Here is a 27,343-nt window from a genome sequence, read left to right on the forward strand (position 1 = left end):
CAGATGTCCCAACATTGAGAATAATATTTTTAAGCACGAACTCATGTACTGCTGCTGTCATGTAGTTCAACAGGCTTATTTTGTTCTCATGGGCTATGAATTGTAATAAAATTGAACCAGATTAATGGTTATAACTGGCCTCTCTTCTGTCATACATTAATTCAACAGAAAACAAGTGTCTTTATGAGTACAAAAAGCCTTTTTCCGTGTGTTGACCTGCAGGTACTGGACAATCTGCCCTTGAAGGAATATCCAGAAATAAGGCCTCCTTGTCTCCATTTCTTTACTGTGCTTTGAGTGCACATTTCCAACTACCATATGACTCTTTCTAATTATATTTATATAAATATATATATACTTTAAGTATAAATATATAAACTTATTAATTTCTTCATATTGCCTTTTTCAGCTATCTTCACTTGCTGTCAATCTTTTTTGTTTCTAGGACCACTGAGATAGCAGTGGTTCCTGTCTTCTTGACAGATGTTTGTGTGTTGGAGGATTGAATCAGATAAAGATCCATGTGCTGCTTACATTGGTCTTGTTGGGTCTATAAAATTCTCACTTTTACTTACAAAAGCAAGTGTTTGAACATAAGTAATGAAGTATATTATAGCATTTTCTTCTGAGTTAAGAAATAGCTTTATTTGAGAAAGAACTTGAGGATATGTGCTTTTTCTTAATAATTATCTTTTTTTTTTAATTAAAAGGAAAGACAAGTCCAAGACATGGAAGTAGATGTCCCATTTCACCTAAATCTTCTGCTGTTTAGAAACAAGTTTCAGCTTTATATGCAAATCAGAAATGAACACTGAGTTTTGACAATAGGTGAATGAAGCTTTCTAGTAACAAGTTGCAGCGAGATTGCTTTTTCCTGGAAGGAATATGGAAAGGGCTGCCTTTGCTTTCTCTTTAAAATTGTTCACGGGGGTCTCATTATTTTCAGAGAGGTTTATGTAATTGCACTCACTCACTCAATTTCAAAAATTGTTTTTTTTTCTCTGTATTTAAAAAAAAAAGACAAGTAAATATTTTAATCTTTTACTTTTTCTTAGTGTATAGCAAGAAAGTTCAATTACAGCCTCTCTACTTATAAAAATCACACAAAGGCTTCAAGACTCAGCATGTTCTGGCAGTAAAGTGCAAACAATCTTGTGGTTACAAAGGCTACTTTGCTGAACCTCATTCCTCCTCTCTCTCCCACCAGCTGAATAAATGAGAGACATATTTAGCAGCTTCAGTAGAAACTATTTTCTCATGCTCCCACTAACAAATCAGGGCACAAAAGGCAGTAAGTCACAGGGTAGGAGTAAAGGACACAGAGAAAGAACTAAATCAGAATTGATAAGGGAGGATAAATAGGATAAAAGTAAAAAAAAAAAAAAATTAAAAAACACAATCCCAAACTCTAAATTCAGGCAGCAAATGAAATCTGAGAAGCACATAAGGAGAAGACCTGGTAGAATGGTAGAATATCCAAAATATGAATGCATTACAAACTTTTAAAACCATGTTTTCCATCATAATCATATTAGATGAACAGAAAGCAACAGCAATGATTTATCTTTTAAAATTAGTTTTTTTCCCATCATTACAGGTTCTTTATCCAGTACATGATATCATAGCGCAGAGAGAAAATGACAAAAAAAAAAAAAAAAGCAAGCCACAATACTGTAACTCAGGCACTGCCTTGGTTAGAAAAGAATCACTTGCAATGAGTAAATGTTACTAAAATCTCAGAGTATAGCAGTGTGTTTCTTATGCTTTGGTTCAGGTTCATATCTAAAGAAGACTAACCCTTTGCCAAATACCCCGAAGTGCAGGACCACATCTGGAGGGAGGACCAGGTCTCCCCGTTCATGAAGCTCTCAGTGAGTCCTGGAGCAACTGCTGCAGAGAGAGCCATTTCTGGAAGTCATTGGCCAACTTCCTATCAAACAGCTTTACACATTTGCAGGAATAAAAAGTCAGTCAAAACTAACATCACCCCATGGCAGCCCCCAGCAACTGCTCTCCAGATGGATGCTGCTCTTTGCTGTGTGGCCCAAGGAGCCTTCCCATCCCCTTCCCAGCAGCAAATTGCTTTATGGTACTTGCTCCTTCTGATGATAAAGAAAATGACATCTGACATGTTTTGAATTAGAATGACTAAAGATTTTCCCCCAGACAGTACATTTAAATATATACAGGTCTCATCCCAAAATGGTACAATACAGGTTTGATTTCTATGACCTTTACCACAGGCAATAAACTTCAGACAGGAGACAGAGCAAGGTAGACTGTCCTAATTGCTCTGCGTAGCCACAATTAATCCATAGCCTCACTACTGGGCTTTAATTTGCAGCAGAAGCTACCTCACCACATCAAAGATAGTGATTCACCTCTCCACTAATCAAAATTTGAAGAGCCACTACCAATTAGAGAGCTAAGTCCAATCATTATGAGACTCGGCATTAATTAAACAAAATTATAAGTTTTCATTTGGTTCACTGAGTGCACCAAGAATTTCACCAGAATAGATCTCATAGATTTTAACTACTTTTCCAGGAATGTTTTGCTCAGTGTAATTAAACTCACTCTGTCTCTCAGTAACCACAAAATTCCACGCCCTTCTGTTGTTATACAAATGGTACTGATTTGAAAAGCTTCTCCTTCTTAACAATGATGAAGAAAAAAGGAACTTGGTCCAGCTTTGTGCTTTTTAGCAATTAGACTGATACTTAAAGAAAAAGTGACATGACAGGAAATAAACACAGATGCTGTAAATCATGTAGGTCTATTGACTACAGACAGTTTAGGATTAAGGAAATAATTTCTTAAAAGCAGATGTACCAGTTCTGCTAACATCACTATGACGCTCTTCAGTGACTTCTACTCTATAGCATTTACACTGGGTTTTATTTTAAACTTTGGTCTGTCTGTTGTTGGAAATATCATCAGTAAACTGGAGTCCATCCATTTTTCATATCCTAATGAAACAGGTTTGGGTAAAGAGAGAAACACCAAATCCTCAGCTTTGATAAACTGACCAAATGGAGACACAGCACCAGGTCACAGTACCTTAGTATCTGGCTCTGAGGATATATACATTCATAAAGCTAAGATAAAAATCCAACCAAGCATTTTAAAAATGCAACAAAAATCACAATTGTGAAAATGCAGAATGCCAAGGATAAGAAAGAACTCAGCATGGTAAAATAAATGGTCTTGAGCTCTTATTTGATTTTTGTTTGCAACAAAAGATTGGTTTAAAAAAAAATGTATGATAGCTCTCCCTACTTAGGTCAAAGTCTGTTAGGAGATAGTACAAACCAAAACAGAGACAACAGTGATTTTTCATGGAGTTATTCATTCCTTTAAGTACCCAGAAGGTACCACTCTATGAATGCCATCCAGGTAAGTGGGGTAAGGGATTCATCTGAGACAAAAGAAGTCAAAGCAAACCCCAGAGGATTTCAGCTTGAAGCTTCTTCCTGTGGGCTCAGCCCTGGAGGTGCTGCTGCATGACATCCCAGGTAGCAGAACACGAAGAGTAAGCCATGAATAATTAGCTGGCTAAGGCAAATCTGTTGTGTGACTAACACCCAGGAACTTGAGCTGTGTTTCAAACCCCAAATTAAGCTCAGTTTGGACCTGAGATCCCTTCAAATAATAATTTGATTAAATCTGCCAGATATTTAGCTACAGCTAAAGCTGTGGAAATGATAAATGCTCAGATCCAAGCGTGTATGTTCTCTTTCCTTTCCTTCTTTTTACCAAACCTGTCCTCTTGTTACTTTGTATTCCTTAAAAGATGGCATAAATTATATGCATGGGGCTGCAGGGTGGCTGTGAATGGCACTGGTGCTAAAAGGAAGCTTTGCAGCATCAGGATACAGAGGGACAAGATACAATGAAATATGAGCTTCCAAGTCAATCTACATGTCATGGTTTGTTTCCTAAGGAAGAAGAAAACAATGACAGTGCTCAGCTTCAAATCAAAATATTTTATTGCCATGCCAGGCTGTACAAATGTTGTCAATGTGTAAGAAAGGAGAAACCTTGGGTAACTGTCAGCAACAGATACAACATAGCATGCATCTGCCCAACATTTCACAGTGTGTTTGGGGTTTTATCCCCTGTGTCCATTTGTCATTATTGTCCATTTCTGAGTTGGTGGCAGGTTGTTACATAGCATGATGCTATCCCTGCCGTCTCTTTCCTTTCTCCTAGGGTTATGCACAGTTTTTCCTCATTGTTTTTTAATGGAAAGTCTTTTATCATTTCTGGTAATGTAAGCAAATATCTTCCTAACAATGCTTTATACTATTCATACTGGGAAAGAAAGCACATTTTTTGTAGTGTTGACTTTTTTTGTCACATGGGCTGCACAATCTCCCTTGTTCCAGTTCTCTTTCATTATAATAAATGAGTTTCATTATCATAAATGGATTTCATTATGGTATACCTTAGTTTTGCTTTCTGACTGCAATCAATGAACATAGGAAGTATCAATATTTCTGTACATCATCTCTGATCTTTACTTCTAGGTTTCCTGAATACTGACTCAAATGTTCAGATATGTTAGTGGAGACTGATGTTTGTAGGACCTGGAAGAAAGATTTAGTTCAATCCTTCTTAGAAGTGCCTTCTTAGCTTGTTAAGTAGCAAAGTAATTTTGTTGTAGTGTCCTAAATGCTAAAACAAGAAGAAATTGATGTGATAATCTAATCCAGCCTCCTATACACTATCTTGTACAAGACAGTGGCCTTCATCCACACTTTTTACTCTTATTTGTACACTAAACCACTTTCCAGCATACACAAAAGATCTAACTTTTACACACACTGGGGCCATATCACCATGTGAAATACTGACTTGTGCTAGAAGCTTAGTCATCAGAAGCAGCATTGGTACATTTGGGATCCTTAACCCAGGAGTCACCTCTTTATTGACAAGATTACGCTGTACTCAACTTCTTGGCTGCACACATCACGAACATGAATCAACAGCAGTGGCATCCATGCCCAAAGCATAAAGTAAAGTTTCTGCTGTCTGGCTAGCTAGAATAACAGAGTGGCTATATAAGAGCAAATAACAAATGTGTTTACATTTTGTCCTGCTCACAGTCACTGATTTAGGTCTCACAAACTTCTGAAAATGCCGTGGCAGATTCAGAAACCCGGCCAAGATTTCACTGCAGATTAATGTGAAGACATGACTCCCAGCTCTGCTAGGTTACCTCCCCTCATACTGATGTATATAGAGGTATTAACGCACATTGCCCATTATTTTCAAAAGCGACTGCCTGGTGGATGCCTCTATTTCTGAGTGCCAAAAAGATTCTTGTTTTCTGGTAACAGCCAAGAGCTTCTCCACAGTCATGGCATGTGTTTGCTGTGGGCAGGGAGCTCTCATCCCCTCCTCCCTTGAGTTCATCTAATAAAACATGATTGAATTTTGTTCCCCTTAGTCTTAGCATGGTGATGAAAGAATGCACATGTTAAAAAATAAGAAATAATGGAAACCACTAACAAGTTACCCTTTAGTTTGCAAAACAATCTTTTTTTTGTTTGTTGCCATCATTCAACATGGGAGAGAGAAAAACTAAAGAAAAGGCTCAAATATAAGAAAAATTTGAACTTCATGGATCGACATTGGTTATGTAAGTAGGTTTTTCAAAATAACTAGGTCTCCACAACAACAATAAAGAGCTAACCCTGTTTTCACAAGATCCCATATGTTTTTTGTATTCTTTTTGTGTGCATGTTTTATTTCTTGCATCAGTGAGTCATAAGATGCAGTCAAGGAATTAATTTGAAGCTTGAAATCTAAAAGGAAAAGAAGCCGATATGTGTAGTTCTGCAGCCTCAGATTCTTGTATGTAACTACATAACATATTTTCTTTCCACAGGAGGTAGTTATGACAAATTAGAAGTCTGAAAATTTTCTGATGGTGTAAAGGCTCCAGCTGTCACTAGGGAGATAGTGATCAGATTTCATAGCTGCATGGTCCCATGGCACCACTAAGAGTTCCATATGGTCATCCAAATGTTTCAACTAAACCCACAAAAAATTTCCACGATGGCTTTTGCTTTTAGAAAATAAAACTCTTCATGTAGGAATTTTTCATAAAGCGCCAGCATTAAACAAAACTTTCTTGATTTGGTTGTCTGAGAAGAAAATCATTGTTACATGAAATATCTTTTTTTCATGTTCAAGTGAATAGAAATAGCAGGACTCATGCCTGAGCTCTAACTTTTCAATATAGCACAACTTACATAATATGGAGTAGGCTGGTAAGTGGACATGCAATGAATAATTAAGGTGTGTATATGTACATGGTGACAAACAGTAATTTCTTCAAACTGCTTCCCTTTTTGTATAAAATCACCTCTGTTAAATTGTTAATGCTATTACTGTGGACAGAGACTCTTTCATTCATGTCAAAGATGTCAGCATAAGCCTCACACAATAACAAATGACAAATGCATAATTTATTGATTCTTAAATGGCTATGTCCTTGGATGTATTTCTTATAACTAATTTGCTTGGAGACACATCTGGCTTCTGAAGATAGCATCTGTTTTAAAGAAGGTCAGTGCTATATTTTAAAGGCAGAAGAGCATAATCTTTTATCTGCTTTGTTTCTCTGCTCTTTCAGCCTAGCAATTCAACTAACTCTCACTCAATTCTACCTACTGATTTTTGTATCAAATGAAAAAAATGTAAAGTCTGTTGAAAGAAGTTACTTTGAAAAAGTAATAAAAGTGTGCACACACAAAGCGCTGACAATCTAAGTACATACGGAGAGAAGGTACAGGTTTCAAGTGACTGCCTCCTGTATAAACTGAACTATTTAGAAAAGGAATTACAGTGAATTCTGTTACTATATTGTTTCATTAATATTTCTTTCCTACAATGGTTACTCAATGTATATCAGTAAATGGTGCTTATGTACCCAGAGTTTGTTTTATTCAGATGTAATCCTTATGAGTATGAATCAAAAATCTTGCACAAAATCTGCAGACACTGAATACTGCAAGGTTTACTCCTCTGTAAGGCCATGAACCGTGACCTCTTTCCCAATTATTCTTGCATATACAAAGCCTGATCCTGCACGTCTTTCTTATTTCTGCATGATATTTATGCACATATACACTCCATGTGGTTTCAATCTATGTATCTTAATATATTCAGCAATTTTTCACTGAATTTTAGCAGTACTTATTTTTACCCGCCTTTTGGCCAGAACAATAACGTATAAAGTAATACTTAAAATCAGCTTGAAGTTTGCATTTAAATAGGCAGACACACATATAAGTGATTTAGAAACTACCATTTTAACCCTGTGATGAACAGCTAGGCACCTTTTGCTTTTATATTTCACCTTGCAACATACACAAAATGTTTAATTATTTGAGGATTAATGGAGGTGGTTTATAATTAAGCTGAAGTATGAACTGATGTCATCATCTCAGTATGATGATATACATTTTTATGCCAAAGCACCTGTTGTTTTGGAAGGAAGCAGCTGATATCATTATCTACCCAGCCAGATAGCCTAGTTTCCCGCTGCTTAAAAAATTATCCTAAGGGTTACCTAAGTTGGGGTAATACAGCATTTACTTTTTCATGCTCAGGATATGAGAGAATGCATAAAATGACTTTATTCTCAGTTAAAGCTAGAAAGGGGAGGAGGGTGGGATGGATTAATCTTGCTAACACGGTTAATATTTATTTCTTTGGAATACATACTTTCCTTTTTTTCATGCATGCATATAAATGCTTAATGGTAGTGTAACAGATACTGAAATAAATATATGATTGGACAAGAGCCTTTTGTATAGCACAAAGGAGCAAATCCTCTGCTTTGCTGTGGCTGTTTTTCACCATATGATTGACTCCAACTGACACAGCAAAGGTTAACACCAGCTGGGGATTTCTCCTGCCTAGAAGTGGTCAGCTGCCAATCTGTCCCTCATCCCTGATGTTAAGAGGAAAAGAGGTTGCCACACTGATTTGGAAAACTATGATGGAGGGACTCTTACGGCTGGTATTCACAGCCATGAGGTCATTGCAAGGTCTTATGTCAATACTGTAAATTAAAGTTGCGTGCATGAGGAATACATAGCACTGATTCAAGGATGTGCAACCAGCCTTGGGAGACCTATCCCTCCATCCATCCGAACGGTGATCTGACAGAACATGGAACCATGCCCAGAGTGTTTTTAGCATGCCTCCAACTATCAGGCTTTCCTCCAAATTGTGGCTCTGTGCCAGAGCTGTTCATTTGGGTTGAAGTCAACCTGCACTAGTATAAGAAATGTTAAGATGGAAAGCTAGGGAAAATGGCCCTTGGGAATTTTTGGCTCTCCCTTGTTGATAGTTTTCTGGCTTTCTGAGACTCATGACACCACATTCACCACATTTCCCTTCACAACAGACTGGTGTGTAAAGGTAGCATCAATACATTGTACATCATATTCTGTGCGGGTCCAGTATACATTTTCTAAGATCAGTCACTTACATAAAAGAAATAGTTGGAGAAGCATAATAAATACTGAGTTTTGCTGTTTTGCATAGTTCAATCCTATTTCATGTTTTGTCTTTTCTTCTTTGTTGTTGTTGTTGTTTTTTCTCTGACGGGAAGTAGATTAACCACCATTCACATCTCTGAAACATCCTTTTGCTTCTCAGATCACTCCACTTAATAATATGAATAAAGAAACTTTTGACAGAATAAGTTGTGACTGAAGGAATCTTGCAGTCTTTATCCTCACATCTCACATTCAGTTTTAATCAGGGCTTGTTTTCTGTTGGTCCCTCCACACTTTTCTTAGAGAAAAAAATGTTTCTTGAATATAACCACTTAAGTCTTGCCAGGAAGGGGAGACAATGGGTTTCTGTGCTGTGTTTCATCCTTCTGCACCCTAACTCAGTTTTGAAGTTTCATTACCATGAACATTTCTGTGTCTTTCTATTTTCCTCCTGCTCTATTACTATGTCGATGATTTTTCTATTCACATTTATGATAATACTAAGAGTAATACTGTTAGTGATCGTAGATACTTAAGTAATCTCCAGTAGATTACAATACAAAAGGATATACTTATTCCTTTTACACTATTTTACCTCACTGGAGTTAACATGATTTTCTTAGTATTAACAAGGATTATAAAGTTAGCACCAGTTTGGGGCCTTTGTATTTGTATTACACTTTCATAGAATCATAGAATTTTAGAATTTGTATTAATGCAATAGATTAATGAAAGTTTTTTAAAGTATTCTTAGAGAGTTTCACATCAGATAGGAAATAAGGTGTAGTAGCTTTCTATCGGAGGAACACTTATTATGGTGTTTTATAATGAGGGCACGCTAAAGATCAAATTATTATCCTAATGGGCTGGAGTTCAGCGTCGTGATCATAGTGATGTTATGTGCATTAGCTTTGTACGTGTGTGAGGGACAAAGACACCCACCTGTCTAGATATTTATAGATATTGAAAGTTACAGCCATCAGTGTTGAATAAAGTTGATTCTTACCCTGATCTTCTTCCTCTCCCTTTCAGATTATAAAAGGACCCTGCAAATTAGGTTTCCAGAAAGTTATTTAATAATACAGAAAGCTATACTGCCACACTGAGTGTACAGTAATTGCCTGTGGGTATGAAGTATATTTACAGCTGGTGCATTCTAAGCCTTCAATGCTATTTTTCTATTTACTAGACTTCAAAGAAACTATGGTTTGCTGTTTTTCATGATACCCAGCACTGGTATCTGACCAGCATAATGAAATGCTGACCATGGTAACAGTATAATTTTTTTTCTTTCTTTTTTTTCCCCATGCTGCTATCCACCATTCCTGAAAAATTAGTCAAGGTAAAAAGAAAGATGAGAATTGAATGTATTTGCAGAAATAAAAAGTACATTTGTGGTTCATTAGCAGTGACCACATGTGTATTTCCATGATAAAAAAAAAGTTAAATTTATCCTGAATTTCCAAGAATTACGAAATCAGTTATGAACAGGATAACAATAATAAACTACAAATTAGTATCCAGTCATTAAAATGTCCATGAGTTTCACTTTTCCTCTTTTTTTTTCCCCCCAAAATAACATTCTTTTTAAAAATGAGCTTTTAATGTAAAGCCAAAACAAAACTAGAATTGAACCTTCATGTTGAGCTAAAAAGAGAAAATCATGCATGTATTTTTAAAACGTATTTGGTCTGTTTGATCCTAGAATTACATGGATTTTTCTTTTACAAACTTGAGTGCATGACTTCCACCATAGACACCTGTTCATTTCTGGATGATTAGCTGCATCAATAATAACTACTTAAGTAATGTTATGGTCTTGAACATTTTCTTAATACCTCCTCTGGCATTGCCATTTCAGGAATATTTTGTGTGTAATAATCTCTAGCTCTTATTCTTTGACAGAATTTCTAATGTCTCACCCAAGAAAACTTTGATGAGCAGTTCTTTAATCTTTGCTAATTGTTTGCTTCTGTAAAACTTAAATTCACTGGATCGGTTAAAGCTTTATATAAACTCTTCCTGAATAAGAGACTCCTCAACTTAACACTAAACTGAGCAAGTTCAGAGTGACAGAAGTCTTCTATATAAAAAAACTATCTTAATCAAATTCTTAGACTTGACTTTCATCAGAATTATTTTTCTTCTGTGCCCTAAAATGTGATGGTAACATGGAATAACTGGAATCTGGCCACCAACTTCTATTTCATTCTGGTCCATCAGCAGTAGCTGAAGATACAGAACAGCTGCAACAACACAAGAGCATACAATATAATGCTGGATCAAGTACAGCAATTGCCTTTCTGTTTTATCTGTTGAGGATGTTTGTTTTGCCTTTTATGAAGACGAAAAGATCCTTTTAGAATCTAAAATCTACATTCTTGGAGTGTCTGTACTTACATGATATGTTTCTCTTCTTCTGAACTAAAAATAATATTATTTGACATAAAAGCTTGGGAAAAAATGTGAACCAAAGTGAATCATATGCCATATTGCTCTTTGGAATATTATGGCTCAATTCCCTGCTGGAATAAACTGACGTAGGTCTGTTGAGCTCAATGGAGCTATTCTAGCCCACACTAGCAGGGAATTATGGAACAGCTTGTTTTTTTTATATAAAATATACTGATATGTACTAGATAATATGGCCATCAATTAAGCTATGGATTGTGTATGGTCTGATTCCTGTAAGTACAATGGGTTGTATATTCATGATCAGAGTTTAATTTTTTATTTTGTATGATAATATTATGAAGAGGCAAATAACACCTTGTTTCTTTGAAGTAATGGGAGAGATGTTTTGTAAGGGGTAACAGAAATCCCAAAAAGGACATCTGCCTGTTTAGCGTTTGTGTGTCCCACACTTTATAAATCAGATTTACCTAAGTCCATATAATCTTTCACTGACATGGAAATTCCATTTCACACCACTAACTGAAACGTTTAAGATACTTACAAATAAATAAATGTAAAACAAAACACTCATTTTCTGATGAGTTCTCAGCATTTTTACAACTACATCTTTCTCATTGCACAATGAGGAGGTTTGATATATTTCCTACTATGGAAGGAGATGAAAAAGAAGCCCTAGAGAACAGAGCTTGATGTAACAGAACCTGAGCTTGATGGATATCATTACGGTTTGTCTGGAGAACAAGTTAGGTAGACATCTGCAAGGAAAGGAACTACCTTTAGAGAAACTGCTTCTCACAGAAAGATGTTGGATCTCATTCAGGTACAGACAGAAAAAGAAAAAAAAAAAAAAAAAAAAAAGAGCAGATGAAATCATCACTCAGCATCGTTTTTAAGGAAAAAGATATGCATCATTTTCTCACCTTCCACAAACATCCCTCCAAATATTTTAAGCCACCACTGGCCAGACACAGAGTTTCCACTAACAATATATCTGCTATGAAGTGGGCTTCCAGACCAAACTGTACAACCTCTGTGTAAGCCAGATAGAACTCAATTTGAACCAAGATGTTTTTCAAACTGCTATTTTAACTTCATCCATCTGATCTGAATTTCTCTGTTTTAGAAGTTCTTTTTCTCTATCATGTACAAATAAAACTAGCAATAGGGATGAAAGCCCTTTTGGTGTCCTCACTGTAAGAAATGATACAATCAGCCCTAGTTCACAGCTATACTTGGCTTGCTATCAGTATCCCAGTAAACACTTGGAAAGCAAAGAAAGATGAGCTTTCTCCTCCTGTCTTCAGCTTTCTCTATTGTACAGACCTGAATCCTTCAGTGTCCTGATTGATAACTGTGTCTTTCCATGGATATTTGAGATAATCGTGTGGAAAATCAGTGCAAATGATGCATGTTTAATTGGGGTGCTACCAGAAATCCTGCGTATCTGTCGACCTCTCTGGGAGAAATCTGAATCCATTTTGAAAGTCAACCAACAATTTCTGGCAGAGCTGAAGACACTCTAGCCTATGATAGCAAATAAGTAGCATACTTGAAGCCCAGCAGAAATGTGAGCCATTCAAATTGCCTGTGCTTCCGTAAACCTATGACAAAGAATCATACTAAATTACATTTAGTGCAACTACTGATTGCTAAAATTTATGATTTTGTGTGAATAAATCAGGAGGAATCATGCAGCGATCAGAGCCTAAATTCCCACTTGGCATAAGTTGACTGCATTCTGCTGCTCACTGAGAAACTGGCTTTACAAACTCTTTTGCCTATCCTTTGTGAATACAACCATCACAAGCACCAGCCAGCACTACACGCTTCCTTGATTTTAAACTTTGAGGCAGAGTGAGCTGAGAGAGAAAGAAGAAAAATCCAGAGAAACCCTTACTGAGCATTGTCTGTCTGCTAAGATTGAAGAAAAATTAGTAGCTATTTAGAAATTAATTAGCTGTAGGCTGAGCTCTATGAAGCTACCATACTGGCTCACAGCAAAATATTAGTCAGATAAAGCAGGTATTGTATATTCTGATATTGAATAATATTGCACCATTGTGAACCATCAAATGTTTCCACAAAAAAAAAAAAACATAATGATACCTTCTGTGCTACAAAAGCTCTCAGAAGCCACACCAACAAGACATGTGCTATGTCCCCACCTGAGTGTATTTCATCACGAAGACACTTGTGTGCTTATTAAAAATACATTGTTGTTTCTAGACTACTTATGGCAACAGGTAAAGACATTTATGGCTAGGCGGAGCTGCTTGTTTGCTGAGCCTGTCAGAATACTTTAGTGTCAATAGACAATGTATGTGCACAGCTCTAATGGGGATCCCTCTGCTGTGGTACCTTGTTGCTCTGAGAGCGCCTTGCCCCCATGCCCTGTGAGCATTTTTTATCGTCAAAATCAACATGCCTGAGTTCCTGTTTCTAACTTTCAGTAATGTTTATTATTGTTTGTCAGCAACTCAGCTCTGCTGGAAAAACCTCCTTTGGTGAATAATGAAGTCATTCCCACAGTGACTGCTGGGTTCCAAAATTTTCAGTACTCTACCTATGGCTATTTAGCTTTACATGAGAAGTGCAGAAAGTCTTACTTTTCATGGCCCATAAATAAACACCCACTCCAACACTTCAGCACATTTCTAATTGTAATGCAGCATGTAATGTTTCAATGCATAATACAGATGTTTTCAGTTATTATATGAAGAGGAGACAATGATGGTTAAGTATGTGTTTGCATTATAGTCACGGCATGAAATCATTATGTTCAACTTTCCTGATAATTTCCTTCATAGAAAAAATAAAATTCTGTTCAGCCGTGGTTCTCTCCCACATGGAATAAGTTGCAGAAAAGTCAAAGACATCCATTTATAGCCCACTTACTTGTAGCAAAATAAAAGGCAAAAGCTCTATTTAAACATTGGAATCTTCTCTGTTCTCGTATACCGCTACTTAGTTGAAATGAGCCCAGGGTGTACCAGGATGTAAGTAATAGCACAGTTGTCTCATGGGATTTTTATTCTCTGTGATAAGAAGCGGCTGTCTCCCTTGGCCCATCTGCACTGGGGGGTTTAAGAGGCAATTGTCTTCAGCAGTGCACCAAAGCATTCTTTTGCAAACACCAAGGTAGTACTGACTCTATTCCTTTGATACCAATTCTCATTAGCTCTTCTCTGCCTTTCTCACAAACCTTTCCTGTCCAGCCATATCAGCAGTCTTTTGTAAAGTTAAAAAACCATCCAACTAAACCTTCTGCTGTCATTTCCTTTCTGATTCAAGAGCTTTCTCCCTTGATATCTATCTCACTCCAATAAATTATTACTTGATGAGAAAAGCTTATTAGTTCACTTATAGGAAGGTCTGATTTCATGAACAGATATTTTTATGAGTTCTATTTGTGAAGGCATAAATAACTATTTTGGTTATATGAAAGGGCCACATGGATACAGATAGGCAGTAAAAATCTAGGCAACTCCAGATCACAACTTGGGACTAATTTAACTTTAGAAAAACCAAACCTTAAATGGCAAAAATGTTCAATATTCCCAGACTGGCAACACTGGGTTTGTCTTTTCAAGAAGACAATTGGTTTGAGACCATTTGTGATACACAAATTCAGATGAACTAACAGAGGAAAGAGTCCTGACTCTATTCACCATTCAATCACAAGATACTGATATGAAAACAGAGTAATCAGAAACAGTCCAAAGCCACTGGTCTACTGGAAGCAGTACAGAAAGTCATACAACAAAATGAAGCAACCTTTAAATCTTCTTGTTATGCCTTTCTGCTCTTAAAGTACAGAACTGCTGTGAGAAACCAAGCCAGACTAAAGGAGATGAATTGGTGGTATGGTGAAGAAAAATCTTGATTTTAAATACAATGTACACTAAAACAATTGACAAGGTAAATAGTAAAAGAGAGCAGGATGTTGCATGTATCAGCTGAAAATATTTCAAAAGAAAATGGAAGGCCAAAGGGCTCATAGACAGAGAATTGAAAAAAAACTTATACTTTCTGACAATGCTGATGATGTGAAAATGATCAAAACTTCAGATTTCAAAACTGATGAGATTTCAGATAAAGTGAAATTTCACATTTCATTGATAAAATGATTTTACTGCAAGAATGAGTTGGCCCATACTTGAATCTGCATAAGTGTATACGGGTTTAAAATTCAAATCTTCATTAACTGGGAAATGAAGTTGCAGCAGTTAAAAGACATGACTTAAAATCATAATTGAGTGAGCTGGCTGTACTGGATAACTGTAGTGGATAATGTTTTTCATCAGACTCAGTATGATTTCTTATTGTACATTACTAACAAATGATTTTCTAGATTGAGTTTATTTGAAAATATTTCACAAACTAATTATGAAATTTGTTTCAGCCTATCATTCATCCCAAGCCACGTTTCTTACACCTCTGTGCCACATGATGCTATATTTGGATGACTGGTTGTGTGATAATAAAAAACTGTAGAAACCTTAACCCAACCATTTCTCCTTCTTCAAGAGGCTTCCAACAGGAGAGAGTTCTAAACATGGAGAGAAGAGAAGCAATACTCAATGAGATTACTAACCATATCAAAATAAGATTATTTTAAAAATGGCTTTCTGAATGGGTTTCTTCTTGTGTTCAGCAAATTTCAGTTACTTTGCGTAAGCAACAGCCATTACAGATGAGCTTTTTCATCAGCAATGGATATAGTTGTATTCCAAGCAGTAAATAGAGTGACATTAATACTTTTTCTTCATATGGTTAAGCAGTAAGTTTGAATTGTTTAAATTTTTTCTCCTTTCCCTAGTGTTCAGAAATAAATAGCTTTTGTGAACTGTCATGTGATGTGGGTTTTTTATTTGTCAAAGTTTTACTTAATGTTGATGTTATTTAATTTGAACTGTTAAATTTCATTATAGTGTTCTTGTCACCTGACAAAATGACAGAAGAAAGAACAGGTATGTCATTCATGTGAATTCCTGTTTAGTTAAGAATAGCCTAATTCATATGTGAACATATTTTTCAAAGCACAAAAATTATCACAAATGAGGGGGAAAAGTGCAGTCAAGAGTGTATTAGGAAACTGAGTTGCATATAGACATTTTTATGCAGAATGGGACAATTTGTCTAGGTGCACGTACGTATTGAAATCTTTCTGCTCTTTATTCCAAATAGTTACCTTAATCCTGAAGACTCTCAAACTATTCTCTTCTGAATGCATGTAAGCTCAGGAAACAGTATTTAAAATAAGCCCCTTGGAATCACCATACTTCATCATGCTTCACAAACTTTGTATTGTAACTTGCATTTTCATGTTCATATTTAGTAAAAGTTAGGATGATTAATACAACATGAGACACCAGCTGATACTGAAGTATAACTAACTAAATTAGTGCTTTTATCAAGGTCGTCAATTCCATTTATAACACTGAGATTCCGAAGTAAAAATGGAACAGACTTATACAAAGTAAACATTTGGTCTAATGCCTGAAATCCTAATCAAGAATTTACCTTATTTACTTTCAGAACTTAATGTGCCTTTTCAAAGAAAAGAAATCAAATAATCAGGATAAGAAAATAGAAACACAGTTATAGTTTTAAAAGTAAGATAGGCCAAATTGAATTTCTGATGGTAAAAGGCATAAATAACTTCAAACTACATCAGACAAAACTCTTAGGAATATGTTGTACATGCTCTGTTGTACAGAATAAAAAGATGACCAAATAGAGGTCATTTCCACTGCCAATTTTTAGGGCCAGATAACATCCATTTCAGAACCAAACTGCTGGAGAGAAATAAGCAGGGAATCATGTCTTTACACTCCACGCTAACACATTTAATCAAAGCACGTTAATGGTCAGCTTTCAAAATGCCTTAATTATAAATTAAAGGTCTTTTTATTTAAACATGAAAATTGTTGATGAGTTAAGAATATACTGCTGAATATGCATTCCTCACAATCAACAACTAATAATAACAAGAATTAAAAAAAGAAGCCTGGAGAAAAGCAGCCAAACCATCTGACAAAGCCTAGGGCACATGTAACCCCATCACTACAAATGACTGCAGAGCTTACAAAACGAGCCAGATGCTGCTTCTGGAAGGATTTCATCTATAATACCCGAACCGCATGACAGCCTATCACAACTCATGTTTGGCCTAAAGGTGTACATCACTGGTGGAACAGGCAAATAATGAAAGGGAACAGGACAGAAGCCTTAATCCTTATTAAGGAGGTGTGTTGGTGGTGGTGGTGGTTTTTTTAGGGTGGCTGTTTTCTGTTCTGATTTTAAAATTGCATTTGTTTTACCTACAGTCATTGGCACAGATGGTGCTTCTAGAATATGCTGTTACAATAGAGTGATTTGTTTGCAGTGCTATATTCATGTCCAAATTCACATCCAAAGGTACTGTGTCTTCTGTAGTGCTGCTCAGGTTTGGGCCGAACGTAGACAAGATGAGCATCTTCTTGGTACGCAATAAAGACTTTTGTCTGTAGCCCCTCTGGCAGGTGCAGCATGCTTTCTCAGCTAATTATGTGGCTGGGTAATAAAATAATTGCTGAGCAAATAGACCTTATGAAAGGATTGAAAACACACATAAGAAAGCTGTGTTTTACAGAGGACAGGGATACTGGTAAAGGTTTCATTGATTCTGGCTTAATTTTCCCCCATTGTCTCCTCTGCAGAAAGGCTGCTAAGCAAGGCTGGAGGCTGAGAAAGACCAGGAACCCACCCCTCGTGCTGAGGTTTGGGTGCAGAGATTTACTAGTAGCAACCAAATTTGTTTGATTTTGCTTCTGTTTGTCTGGTTTGAAGATATTTTTATAAAAGCCCTGCCTTGCTGAAATGTCCTGGCTGTGTCTAGCTTCAGCTTAATCCTTCCACCAATTTACAGCACATTCTTAACCTACATAGTGATACTTAGGAGAATTATTTCTATTTTATAAAATTATTTTGCTGTCTTATGTCTCTGGATTTCTCTAATCAGGAAAAAGAAATCATTATGATTCCTAAAGGTAAACAAAATCATTTCCATTTTGTGACATTCATGAAAGCTATTTCAACGCACGTTATCAATACACCATCACCGGGAACATGCTTAAATACATGTGTGTTGCCCCTTGATAAGCCAAAGTCATAAAACAAACTTAAGGAAAGAAACTTCCGGATCACAGCCAGGAGATCTCGTTCAGTGGAACTTCCTCAGGAAATATCACGATTCCTATACATACCCACCTTTTTTCCTTTTTTTCTTTTCTTTTCCTTTCAGTTTTTCTCTTTTTTCTGCTTTTCTTTTTCTTTTCCTTTTATTTTTCTTTCCTTTTCCTTTAGCTAAGAGAGCTTTAAGGTCTGGTTGATGATGAAAGTTCCTGAAGAAGGTTCACTGTCCTGCATGATAGTGCTGTTAGTTCACAGCGGTAGAAGCATGGCAAGGTCTCATAAGCACACTTAACGAAAGATCTCCAAGTCATAGGTTGACACTGCAACAAGTGACTTTTGCAGAAAGTGTTTTACTGTGTTAACTTTGCTGAATAAAAATATAGAGGAAAAAAAAGTACCAATGGAAGAATTGGCTCTTTTACAGAAATAGTTTAATTCATTTAGGCAAGTTATATTAGTCGGCATAGGTATAAATTTTCTATTATAAATTGCACTCCACTAGCTTATGTCACTTGTGTATATACCAGAATAGACAATGTCTAAAATGACTGACACTGTTCCCTCTGAATTAGTTGTTAAATAAATGCTAAACTTGATACCATTATGCGATGCTATTTTTGGGTATGAAAATAACATGCAAGCAAACAATAGAAAAATCAAGGCCTTAATCAGCTGGAATCTGTACCATGCTGAAACTGGTAAGTGCTCTGTTTCAAACATGGTGTTTGCTGAAGAGGTTGCCTTGTACAACACATAGCCAATGTGACCAAAATAAGTAGCAGAGAGAGTTACCAAGTCGTAACGGTATATTAATGAAGTTTTACAGTTTATCTATGAGCCTATAGGGAACAATGTGAGATAGGCCACAAATTTTGTAATGCCTGTGTTGTGCTTCCTTCCAGGATCCCTGTCCATCATATGTATAATGTAAATCACTATTGGTGAATACTAATTGGTGAACACTGCATAGCTATTAATCAGTTGATCTTAACCTGTGAGTTGTGGACACTGTGCTTCCTGCAAGACATTTCCCATAGATACAGGAGGTAAAAGTGCCACTGAGCATAAATATGACATAGAATACATTCCTGTTCTTCCTCCCTGTGAACCAGCAAAGGATAGTGATCAATGGTTCCATGCGTATCTTCTATTCTGTAGATTGCCTTTAAATAAAGGCAATCATGTAAAGTCGGGTTTCATAATATTCAGCTTAAGAAATCCTTACCATTTGAAAAGCAATTACAGGCAGAAGGATTAGGACATTAGAAATGCCCTGACATCTCACCTAAACTACTGAAATACGGCACTCATAATGCATGTACACATATTGGCACATGGTTGTTTGTTATTCACTCTTTTCATGTGCTGCCTGATGCATCTTTTTCATGATTCATTATTCCTAACAGCTATATCAAGTGTTGCAATTACGGCACAATACAGATTTAAGCCTATAATATTTCTAGATTGGAGGGAGAAAAATAATATATTAAGTGCTTGTGATATCTTTATGTATAAGTTTGAGAATCATTAAATAGCTGTCATTCTTCCTTCCTTCTCAGCATCAATTACTCCACTCTGGTTTTACTTACTCCACTCTGTATAATGAGTCCCTAGAGCATGTTTCATTGCGGGAGAATGAACACATTCTTCACTTGCGGTCAGTGGGATGTGGTTAATTTGAAATCACTTAAACTATTATATCTGTCAAGCGTGGTTATTTTATTTTCAATTCACATCAGTGTTTTAGTATGCATGTTGGTTACTGGGTTAAACTGGCAGATTAATTTCCAAGCATTCTGTTATAATGCTCTTCATCACTGTCTTTACATGTAGGCTCCCGTTGAAAGCTAACATGTTCCCATTAGAATTTAGTTCCAAGAAATCCACCTTTCATAAAATAAACAGCACTCACTTCTGAATGAAAGCTGGCCAGATCAGTGGACATGCAGCTTTTCTGATAAAATGCAGAATGCTTGATTTTTTCATTCTTCTGTCCTAGCTTCTTTTGGAAATGCAATTTACATCATGGCATGCCTTTCTGGCAAAAAGTAAAAAGTTTGGTAACTAAGGTCTCTTTGTCTTAGGGCTTTTTTCTGATATTGCGATAGATCATATTCTTCAAAAACGGAGGAGGCTCTGGTTCGGTGTAAATAGATTCACAATCCACACTATATAAAATTATTTGGTTTTGTTTTTCATCTTTTTAAAATATTGTGGCTTGAAATTTATAGATAGCCAGAATTTGAAGATGCTGAAATACTGACTTACACAGCTACTAATAACAGGCTGCTCATACAGAGAATTAGAAGAACCACCAATGGGCTTTTTATTAGAGCAATATTGTACATATTACATGAATAAATTACATTGTTGCATTATGCAGCTGCTGTATCATCAGTTTAGAGAGTAGACTGCAATCCTAAGTATTCAGGGATGGAAGCTCATTATCTCTAAATCCACTTTGGTTACAGCCACAATGCAATCCAAGCTAAACTGCTTTCACATAACGTATTGCATATACCTACGCGTAATCAAGTATGTGGCTCAGAGACAGACTGATGAGTTTAGCTGTCTAATCAAATTTACAGAGAAGAGTTTGTTTCTCTGAATCAGGCAGAATCTTTCACTTGGAAAGGTTATTAGGAAAGCTATATTAGCCATAAAAAACACAAATCTACATATGTTTTGAAACATCATTTTTGATTTGAAAGATACTAGTAAAAAAATATGCATTTATATAATGACAGCTCTTCTCACTGTAAAGGAAAAAAAAACCTAATGTGAAAAAAAATGTGTTTTCTCTGTGTCTTATGATGATGGTGACAACTGCTGGTGTATGAATGCTGCCAAGGCACTTCTTGAAACTCCGTTGTTTTTATTCTCTGCACATTGTTCTCTTGTCCCATCAAATAAAACACAAAAGTCAACATTCTCCACAGCTGCAAATGTTTGCCTAGGACTCATGGATTCTCATCTACATATTTTATATATTGATGCAAATACCATTGGTGAGGCAAGTACGTAATACACTATCAGTTCGTTCATTTTGCTGAACATGTTTCTTTTCATTGCTATTTTTTACTTTGGCAAACCTGTGTTTATTTTTATTGCTATTGTTATTCCACTGTTCTGAAAGCACATCCTTTGCATTGCCCACCTGGCTTATTGTGTCATTACTTCGTGGGAAATCCAATGCCTGGAGAAATCAGGGGAGGTTTTACAGCTAGCTTTAATATGGACATTTTTCCACTGGGCTCTTGCCAGATGAGGCTCTTTGTTGTATGACAGTTCTACAGAGCTTTTCAAAAGTTGTTTCTTTAGAAGACTCCTAAAGGATATCATAACCATGGAGATACTAGTGGTTAAGGTGAAGATAAATAAGTAGAGATATATCTTTTTATCACATCATAAACCTAGATGGGAGAAAATTGCACACATTCAGTCTAAGCAGTTTTAAAGTAGACATGGCCATGGTTCAAATCTCCGATTAGGATGTTACTGTTTTGAGTACCATCAAGAGATTTATACAAATGAAGACCAAAGTCTAATGTCCAGTATATAACATAATGCGTTATTGAGGATACCTAGGATTCACTGGTATACCCACTGAATTCTGTTGCCCAGCATTGACAAAAAACAGAATCAGATTTGTCACTGTCTCACCTCTATTAAAAATCATAGAATCATAGAATGGTTTGGGTTGGAAAGGACCTTTAAGATCATCTAGTTCCAACTCCCCTGCTATAGGCAGAGACACCTCCGCCCAGGTTGCTCAAAGCCCCATGCAGCCTGCCCTTGAATGCTTCCACGGAGGGAACATCCACAACCTCACTGGCAACCTGTTCCCATGTCTCACCACCCTACCAGTAAAGACTTTCTTCCTAATATTTAGTCTAAATCTACCCTTTTCCAGTTCAAAGCTGTTTCCCCTCAACCTGTCACTACCGGTCCTTATAAAAAGTCCTTCCCCAGCTTTCCTGTAGGCCTCCTTCAGATACTGGAAGGCCGCTATAAGGTCTCCTCACAGCCTTCTCTTCTCCAGGGTGAAGAGCCCCACCTCACTCAGCCTGACCTTGTAGGGGAGATGCTACACCTTCTGATCAACTTCATGGCCCTCCTCTGGACCTGCTTCAACAACTCCAAATTAAACTCCTATTAAAAATGGAAATACACTTTTTCTCATATTTATTTAAATGTATGTTTTCTCTATATAAATATCTATTCATATTCTAGAGCATTTAGACTTCCCTAAATTTTAGGCTAAGCCAGAATGATTCCTGCAACTTCTGTGACATTCCTAAAGTGCTATCAACAGTAGTTCTTAGCTACTCAGCAATCATGCATCCTGCTGAAGATGAGAAAGTGTATATGAATCCTGAATAGTTCTCCAGCAGAAAGTAAAGACACCCTATGTTAATACTATCCGGTCACATGATTTGGTCCTGCTGTTAGGCCTTTTTGGTCTATACGTCTGCAAGTGAAGAATACAAATTTGAATGCAGTCTATAACTATAATTGACTCTTTGCCTTTTGTGACTTACTGAAATCATATAATACTGTTTCCATTATCCACATTAAAAAAAAAAAAAAAAGCTTTAAGATTGTCAAAGGACATTTTTGTGTGAAAATGTGCTCAACCAAATGTTCCCAGAGAGAAAGAGGGGTGAGAAATGCAAATTTGTTAATGTGGTTGGCAGTATTCATGCATTTCTGTGGAGGTACATATACCTGAAAAGAATGAAAATTTGTACTACATTTATGGGTAAGACTGTCAAGGACCATCACTAGTATACTTCTAAACCAAAATCTACTTCAAAAGTCAAAGTAAAGATCTCAGCTTTCTCTCAGATAACACCTAATATTTTTAGGAAAATAAGGAAAAGCTGAGTGGGCAATCTGTTTTAATTCTTTTATAGGAACAAAGAGCCTAGAATTTTCTGGTAGTGATCCTGAAAATGTTCTGTCTACATGACAAAATACTATTTTGTGGGAATATTAACATATTATTACATATTTAAAAATTAAAAGGGAGGTATAATTGAAAAAGGAATTATTTAGGTGAAGACCTCCATAGTAATAAAACATGTTTGTATAAGTGTCATTGTAATTATACATATGTGTGTGTATTTACAAAAAAGACACCAGTGCATTCTGCAAAACAAATCACGGGGGTTTTTTGTTTGGTTTGTTTTTTTTCATTTTCTTTTAGATCAAAAACTTGCTAACCAGGTGAGATAACTGTCACCTTTTTGTGACCATGCTCATAAGTAGATTCCAAAAATGTTGATCACCAGGTTTATTGTAGGCAAGCAAATATACCTTTCAGAATGTAAATGATTCGGCAACCTTAGCTTAAATTTTATCATATACAAACTAAAAAGGCAATCATCTCAATCGTAACGTCTGATCTCTGCATGTCTCTTTGGAGTCAGTCAGTAACCAGTACTCTGAGCAGCTGTAGAAAGTGAATTTAATTTTGCTCATGTGTGTCTGTGTAAGTATAAAGAAAAAGTAAAGCTGCCTTTTTTTTTTTTTCAGTTCCCAAGCAGAAGAAAATGTTGGCATACAAGTTGCCTGTGGTAACCGAGGTAAAACAGTTAATGTGCGAGGTTTTCCTCTCCCAAGCCATAGTGAGAGATGAAGAGATCCCATATGGGCCACTAGTACAAAGAAAGCAGAGAGTAACAGGAAAAGGAAAAAAAAAAAAAAAAAGCAAAACAGTGTGTATAAGGGTAACAGAGAGAAATAAGACTGAAAGAACAAAACATCAACATTGTTAGTCATGAGGAACAGACAGGAGGGAGGTATTGCCTGCTGACCATGTGTACAATGCCAAGGAAATCTAAAAAGAAAACCAGCATCTGTGGTATGGGATGGTCTCTCTCTAGATCTGAAAGACAGCAGCAGATTGTTTTTATAGAAAGAAAAGGTGTCAGCAGAAAGGAAGGAACATACACACATGGAAACATTTGCTGTAAGAAGCCACTTGAAAAACAACCAAGGAGCTGAGTGGAAGAAACATCTGTGAAACATGCAGAAAGACCACCACTAGTGCTTCAGGGAAGAGGTGGGAACAGAAGGGAATACACAAGCGGTGTTGGACATAGCATCTTGTCAGAACAACAAGGAAATGTTGTCGGTACTTTCAAGAAAACCCAGCGTCTTGTGATACTGAGGGGAGAAATATTTTGTCCTCCTTGTGAGGGAGCAAGGGAGTAACCTTTTATACTTATCAAGAAGAAAACAAGTCTATGCTCATTGATCAAAGTCAATAGAAAGAGTGATATCTTTAGAAAGAAACTGCACTTTTGAAGGGGTATGTAGACAGTTCTGCCTACCAAGCTGAGGACATTTTGAATTCTTTTCCAAAGACTTGTTTCTTATTTTAATAACCCTAGATGTGTAAAGTCTTGATCAGTATTATCAAATTACCACCAGGGAACAGAGTGGCTGTGTAGTTACGGGGTCAGTGAAAGCAGATGTGATGCGTGACACTGAGGAGGAAGAAGTGTAATTATCTTCTAGTTATCTAGCCTTAATTCTGTGGTTCAAACTTTTTTTAGTTGACAGAATAAAGCTTCATAATAAGACCATATCTGAATTCAGTTCAGATATGCCTCACAAAAACATCAGGCTAGATGCAAAATAACTCATCTTTAACCTAAATGAAAGAGAAAGCATTGATCAGGACAAATCTTCCTTACTCAGGTTTATGCAAACCCATTAATGACTTTCCAGCATTGTCAAGGAATGGCCAAAAAAAGGGTACTGCTAGACAACAAGTGCTACATGTAATTGTACAGAAAGCCCATGTGCTACCAAAGGCCTCTTGAGGAGGTCACATAAAAGATGAGTCATAATGTAACTGATTTCTACCAGATCATCTTTCCATTTGCTCACTGCAGAAAAAAAAAAAAAAAACTCTGGAATGCGAAAGCACTTTGAAGTGACTGATGATCTTGCTGCTTATTAACCACACTGAAGACGACCTTAGTAAGAAGTAAATGAAGGCAAATGAGATGTAGAGACTAGATGGTTCAGACCAGTGTAAAGACAAAGCACACCCTTTATTCTTCATTAAGAGATGTGCACTTATTATTATATGAGATGCTAATGGGAGCTGTCAAGCAAAAACTATACTTGGAAAGGAAGACTATAAGTTTTAATTTTCTACAATATATATTTTTTTAATAAAAAATCTATTTTGAAAGAGAAGTAATTTTTGAAGTAAGCAATAACAATTGTGCTTTTATTTTCCCTTTCTTTACCTCCACAGACTAGTGAGTTATGTCACATATTTTTTCTGGGAACCCATGGAAAAATCCACTTTGTCTAGTAAAACAGAAAATCTAAATAGCTACATGAATATAAGAAAAAAAAAAATCCAGAGGAAAATATTCCTCAGAAAGAAGCAGTGTCTAACTACAATAAATTCCACATAACTTTTCCAGTCTCAGTGGCTAGCAAAGATTGCTTTTAATGAGTTACAATGAGCTTTTTCATTTTTGAGAATTCATGATTGAAGGATTTATGACTGAACAAAAACTTTCATTCTTAGTACTACCTTCCTAAAATCGCTTGTTAACGACTTTTTTTGATATTATCAAAATATGAATTTGTCCAAAAAAAATCAAAAGTCTAACCTGACAATAACAGGCATCCTCTGATCAGAATGTACAAATTAAATTTTAATTTCCTGGTGTTAGAAGGAAATGTTCTGGTTTTTTTTATTTTTCTTAATAATGGTTGGTGTAGTGTTAGTTAAATTTCCTTTCACTAATTTTTATTCTATAGATCATACCCACGCTGCATCCTTTAATACTTACACAGAATGGGAAACTGAGAGCCTGCTGTACCTGTGCTCAGTGAGCCTGTATGGCACAGGGAGGTCCCAATGGTCTTGGAGCATCAGACTGGTGGTTGTGACTCGCTAAAATCAGTCCAGCTCTAGGAGAGAGGTATGTCATCTCACACATCTAAACCTTAATCCAAATGCCTGGCGGTGCATACTGGTCTTGACAGGTACTGAGCCAGCTTGCCACTTGGCAGATTAAAAAGGACTGCCTCCTGGAGATTAGATGGCTTGGCACAGTGAGAACACAGAGGTCAAACTATGATGTTTGCCAACCAAAAAAGATCCTCTCATTTTCCTACTCTATCACTGCTCCCTGGATAAGCATTTTTGGCCTTTTGCCTTGGTTTGAAGGCGAGACTTGTTAGGATTTAGCCTTAGGGACATGCTTTACTGCTGAAGGTCAAGCTAGATTTTTGACTGTTGTGAAGCCCTGATATGGTAAGGTCATATTCTTTCTCGTTAGGGCTGATCTCTCAAGGCTCTGGGTGACTCATGGGACATCATCGAGAATGGAAATTATTCCACACCTTGCTGAGACCAATTCCTGAGGATTTTTATGTTCCAGTTTCATGAAATATGGGCAATTTTCCCTGATATTGCAGCAGAACAGAACACTGACATTTCATTTCATAGAGGATTTCAGAACATGAGCTTTTGGATTTGTTCCCAACAATATACTTCGCCTTGACTCCTACCCATATTTGTATATCTAATCTTAATAATCATTTATATTTTTTAAACCAGAAGTAATTACATTCTAAAATTTTTGAAATCAGACTTCTTATAAAGCATTTCATTGGCAGCAAAACATCAGAAGCAACACAACTTTATCCAATTTTTCATGATATGCATCAGTAGTTGTTCATAGTTTAGTTTTTTCTGGAGCTAACATCAGTATTGCAACAATGCTTTTGTTCTCTGGGCATACTCTTAGCCTCTTTGCTACTCATAGGCACATCATCTCTCCATATTACAATTTCCTGAGCGCCCTACTCTTCGCTAAAAAGGTCCACTATTGCCCTAGAATGTTTCACAGGTATGCTCAGCAGCCACATAACAATGCTTTTTCACAACTTCCTGGCTCAGGCAAGAGTTGTTCAGGTATTGTCACAGTGTAATATAACTTTACCCTCTCCTCAAATCAGACACTCACAGTTATCATATCCAGGAGCCTTCCACTTTCTCTGTGCTGTCTGTTCTGAATATCTCAGAAACAGACGTTTTGAAGCAAAGTGTAACAAAAGATGCTGAAATGGTCTCTACATGTTTTTATTCTTAATCTGTCTTGTTGTGGCAGATAAAGTAATAAGGTGAAAGTTTTACCTACCATCACACTCAGAATTCACCCTGACCACCAGTAAGCCACTTCTATCTACAA

The sequence above is a fragment of the Numida meleagris genome, chromosome 4, assembly GCF_002078875.1.
Source record: "Numida meleagris isolate 19003 breed g44 Domestic line chromosome 4, NumMel1.0, whole genome shotgun sequence".
NCBI classification, from domain to species: Eukaryota; Metazoa; Chordata; class Aves; order Galliformes; family Numididae; genus Numida; species Numida meleagris.